The following is a 6,000-nucleotide window of genomic DNA, read 5'->3' as shown; positions in this document are numbered from 1 at the left end:
TCTCAAGTGTCAAATTTTATATTTATAAATTTATCTTTCAATTTTACAATTTCATTATAATGAATTTGCAACTTGTATTTTAAATTCTAACAGAATTAACCAAACTTACAAATTCTTGAAGTTTGACACTTGAAATCTCATTTAAATTAATTGATCCTCTTAAGATCCATCTATTATTCTCTCAAGAAAAAAAAAAGATATTTTTAAAAAAATAAAATGATATCTCTTGACAAATGATGTATTTGAATACTTAATTGTAGATAGATTATAACGGTGTTCTGCCATTTATAATCTTACTTGCAAGATAACGTCTGTACTTTGTTGTTGTTATTGTAATATCTATTCACAAAGTGTAGGGGTACCGCAAATTCAGTAGTAAAATATATTATAGAATACTCTTCTGTTTAAAAATATAAAGTATTTTTTGAGAAGTTGTATTTTAAAAAATGTAGGTATTTTTAATTTTTTAAAGTATAATTATTGTTTTTTTAAAGTGCCCTTACTGATAATAAATTTATATTTATTATAGGGTGTTTAATAGAGATAAATATGAAAAGATAGGGTGAGTTGAAAAATAGATAACTACTTTATTGAGGGATAAATTTAATTAAAAATACTTTATATTTTTAAATGGATGGAGTAAAATTTAGTTAAATGTTGTTGAAGGGGAACATTCATTGCTGTTTGACAAGTCCATGGTCTTCTCAGTTCTGGCATAACAAATAGAGAGAATGATAAAGAAGTTATTTTAATTTAATTTAAATTTCAAGTCTCAAATTTCAAAACTTTATAATTCAGATTTTAATTTTTTAATTTTTTCATGATGAATTTATAATTTATATTCTAAATTTTAACACAAAAAATAAATTTATTTATTATTCAATCATATTAAAATTTAAAAAATAAGTTTTTAAATTTATCATAATGAAATTGTAAAATTAATAAACAAATTTATAAATTCCTGAAGTTTAAAATTTGAAACCTGAGCTAAATTAAAAGGACTTCTCTGTCATTAACCCTGACAAATGTCACAAATGTATCCCCCAAAAAAAAAAAAAGGCAAGAAAGAAAGAAAGAAAGATACGGGAAAGTTTGACTGAAGTATTTGACTCATTTCAATAAATTGATAATGTCAAGCTGCATTTCCTCAGGCCCAGCAAAAAGAAAAGAGCCATATTTCTAGGATTGGGCTCACGCCCAAAATCCTCTAGCCGGCAAAAGAAAATTTGGTTTCTTTTTTTTGTTTTTGTTTTTGGTTTTTTTTTAATAATGAAAGTTTTGGATTCGCGCTCATCATCCCAAAAGGTTATATTCGCCTTTTATTTTATCTCAAATGACATTAGCTGTTGATTTTTTTAAATTATTTTTTAAATATTAATATTATATTTATCAATATAAAAATTATAAAATAATTTAATATTAAATAAAGATTATTCAAAGTATATATAAATAGTCAATTTGTAAAAACTATTAATATTAAAATGACTGTTCAGATTGTATATGTACCATCCTTATATCTAGATAGTCAACTTATAAAAATTATAAAAAATTAATATTAAATTTGATCATTTAAATTAAATCTATACAGATAAGATTGATGATAAGCAGAATTTTTAAATATTTATATATTTTATACATTTTTATTATAATAAATATAAAATTTTTTAGAAGCTTAGATCTAGATTGTTTATATCTTATCTGAGGTTATGAGTACCATAGCGTGCATCCTCTGATAAGCATAGAGAACTTATCATATTTAATATTAAAATTTTATTATAATTTTTATATATATTTCTTTTGATAAATATAATATTAAAAATATTTTAAAAAACAATTTTAAAAAATCAATGGCAGAGATCATTTGAAATAAAATGAATGGCTAAGATTACCCTTGGGGTGATGAGCACCCAATGCGGATTTGAAACTTTTAGTTTTTTAAATTTATCTCAATTATTGATTTAGTCTTTCAAATTTAATTTTTTTTATCAATTTGATTATTTATATTTGTTTAATTATCAATTTAATTCTTATTATTTAAAGAGGAGTAAGCCAACATTTATGTTTTAGATGCTCCAGGACATAGAAGCAGGGTTAAAGCTGGCTCTTGTAGGTAGTATTTCCATTAAAATTATCTTTCTTAAATTTCTTGCTTCAGGTTGTTTTGTTATATTTTACTATAAGTTGTTTAAGTGCTTGCAGGATCTGTGAAATTCAGTGGTAGGTGAGGAGTTGCTCAATGCTTACTGGCAGTTTTAAATACACGAGAGAATGAAAGGGATTCAATATGACTTTGAGTAAACGCATGAATACAATTTAAAAAACCTTTTACGCTTTGCTTGGCTCATAGAAGAAAATAAAAAGGAGAGAAAATGAAGAGACAAAAAAAAAAAGTGATAGGATGCAATTTTTTCTTGCTATGCTTGGCTGAGCAAAAGAAAATAGAGAAAAGAGAAAATTTATTAGTTTTATATGAACAATAACAGCATTATTATTTATAAAAATATTTATATATAATAAAATTTAATATTTTGACATATTATATATATAACAATTTCTATCATATATTATTGATTGAATATAAATACAATTATAAATTATTTTATCAAAAAATTATTTTATTCAATTTATAATTTTCTTTATTAAATTATTAAATAAATATTAATATATTTTTAAAATTTTGAAACTACAACTAAATACAAGGAATTTAATTTAAAATTTAAAATTAACATTTGTCTAATTAATCTAAAAATTATATATATTGCTTCTTTAACAAAAGTCCATGATCAAAATGTAATTACATGTTATTGGTGGGTAAATTTGAAAATAAAAATTTTTCTCCAAAATCTCTCCATATTTGGAGAGAAAAATTAAAGATAAAAATATGTAGGTCTTATATGTTATTTTTCTTCCACTTTTTTTTTTTACTTTTTTTCTATAGTCAAGCAGGAAAAAAAAAATTTTGCCCTCACTTTTCTTTTTCCCTTGTTTTCTTTTCTGCCAAGCACAATATTAAGTGAAAGAGAATGATAAATCCGCCAGATAAATCAGACACGGTTTATGTTGAGGTAACATGCCACAATCTTCCCCTTAAAATTTCTCTTATCGGCAAATGGAATTTTTACACGCATTGGGTCATATTCGTTTGGCTGCAAGTCTTGTGTTTGCAAGTTGCAAGGGCAGGCATCGTAGGCGACCATTTTAGGTTCTATATTTTTGGAGGGGCTGGGTTTGAAACAATGGGGGATTTTAGTATAAAAAATTTTTAGACCTTATCTTTATAATATAAGCTTTATTCATAAAAGCTCAATGTCATGAATGATATCTTCATGACCATGTAAACAACAATATAATGAACGATCCGCTGGTTAGCCTCGCACAATATGAGTAAAGGGTGACATTAGCATTAAGTGCATTCTGCCTTAGTTTTCGGGCTAAGTACACAACTGATCGGGGGCTAGTACCACCTCCCTGATGAGCCCATGGCAGGGCGAAACCAGTGTGATTCGTATGTGGTAATGCTTGTCTCGGGATTATGGGTTCTCAAGACGCCGCACGGGCGCTGTGTGCTGCGCCAGACTCTCAGCCCGTGACATTAGGCTAATCTTTAAGTTCTTATAATTTTTGTTTTGGTTTAAAGGGTAAAAATACCCAACAATTTTTTCTTGATAAGCACTCAGTACCTTTAAGTGAAGAAGGCATAAGGATACTTACGAATTTTTGATAATAAGTGTAACAATCTCATTTCGTTAAATTTGACTAATATCCGTTAATGTTATTTGTTTAAAAAAAGAAAGCAACTGTAAGATATAAAAGTATCCATAAATTTTTTCTTTAAAAAACTTCTAGTATTTTGAGTCAATAATGATACATGGACATTAACTTTATAAAAGAAAAGAAGCAATATAGCCTAACTTAACCCTAACAATTCAAACTTTTAAACTCATTTGAGATGACCCGAATACCTGAATTGTTAAGTATTATTTTATTTTTATTATTTTTTCAATCAATTTTAATTTTTAAATTAAAAAATTAAGATTTTCAATTTTTATCTAATTTTAATTTTATTTTATTGATAATAAAAAATAATTTGAGTATTCAAATTAAAACCATTCAGGTTTGAATTTGGCCCAATTTGTTCATGCTTATTTTGGTAGCTGAATAAGGTTGAAGTAAATAAAGTTTTCTAAACTTTAAGTTCGATTTTAAAATTTTTCAAACTTATTTAAACTAACTTATCGAGTTTGATTCATATTATTGACTCTAATTTTTTTAATCAATTAAAATAATATGACATTGATCTTGAAATTCTAATAATAGAACTTAACATCTTAGAAAATATTGGCCTATTTTATAAAATTAATGGGTGTTTATACACCATTATTGACTTTTGGATACCAAAGCTCCTAGAAAAAATATGTTTAAGGGAATTTTTGCACATTATGTTTGTTTTTTTTTTTTTAACGGTCAATGTTAATGGACCAATTTAATGGAATATGGACTATTGCACTTATTATAATAAGTTCATGTAGATTCTTGCATCTTTATTCATTTGAAAATATTGGATGCCTTGGAAAAAAATTTGGTAGGTATTTTTATTCTTTAACCCTCACCAACTTGCCTCTTACTCTCTTAGTAGTATATGTCCAAATCATTTTAAATAATTTTTTATTTTCTTTTTTTAATGGATGCCATGTCTATTTTTTTCTTTTATATATTTATTATGAATTTTACTTTTTTAATATGTCCACACATCTATATTAATATTTCTATTTATATTGCTCCACCTTTTTATTGCAATTTTGCATAGGATAAACATATTAGTCTTATTAATAAAATAAATCATTAAAGAAGAATATATACTTCATTCGTTAAAAAATATAAGTAATTTTTTGAGGAGTTAAATATTTAAAAATATAAGACGTTTTTAATCTTTTAAGATATAATTATTATCTTTTTTTAAAAGTATCATATTAATAATAATTTTATATTTATTATAAAATATTTAATAAAAAAAAAAAAATAAAAAATTAAATTAAATTAAAATTAAATAATTATTTTATTAAGGCAGAGATTGGGTTAAAGGGCGACAAGCCTGTCACTCTTGGCCAGTAGCAAAAAGGCAACCCCTGGTAATGCAGAAGGTAATATTAACTGGGATTACAACAACTTGGAAGTCAAGCCGGCTTATCCAAAACACGAGTCACTGTTGGAGCTTGGAGGAAAATTTATGAGGAATTAAGAGAAGGAAAAATAAATCAAAATAAAATTCAACCGCAGGATGAGATCGCTCCACATGTGTGTTTTCTCTCATTGCTTTACGGCCGCTCGTTGGTTCTCTGGTCTTGCTCAACATTAACAAATTTTTCATTCATTTAAAAATATAAAATATTTTTAATTAAATTTTATTTTTAATAAAATAATTATTTATTTTTAAATTAATTATATCTTTTTATATTTATCCTTATTCAATAAAGTATTTTACTTTAAAATAAATATAAAATAATTTATTTAATATGAATATTTTTTTAAAAAGATAATGATTATACTTTGAAAGATTAAAAATACTTTATATTTTTTAACTTTCAACCCTTTAAAAAATACCTTATATCTTTAAAAGGAGAGAGTAGTATTTTTCTGCCCAAAAAAAACAAATAGTATTTGAAGCATTATTAATATTATATATATATATATATATATATTTCATAATTTCAAATTTGATCATTCTACAATAAATTTTTTGTATCTCTGATGAAAATTAAAAAATAATAATCATCAGTATGCCAAAAATAATAATAATCATCAATATCAATGTATTTATAAATTTATAATGAAAATATCATTGAAAGACTCTAGAAAGAATTTAATATCTAATAAAAACTTTTTATTAGTAAGCATTAACAATTAATAAGTACAGTTTAAATTTTAAAAAATATTCAATCCGTCTAAATCCTTATCAGATATTAAATTCTTTTACAGGTCCTTCATTTACATTCTTCTTTT

The sequence above is a fragment of the Prosopis cineraria genome, unplaced genomic scaffold (assembly GCF_029017545.1).
Source record: "Prosopis cineraria cultivar Desert tree isolate PC_DT_omini unplaced genomic scaffold, ASM2901754v1 PC5, whole genome shotgun sequence".
NCBI lineage: Eukaryota > Viridiplantae > Streptophyta > Magnoliopsida > Fabales > Fabaceae > Prosopis > Prosopis cineraria.
Note: the sequence above shows the minus strand (reverse complement) of the source record.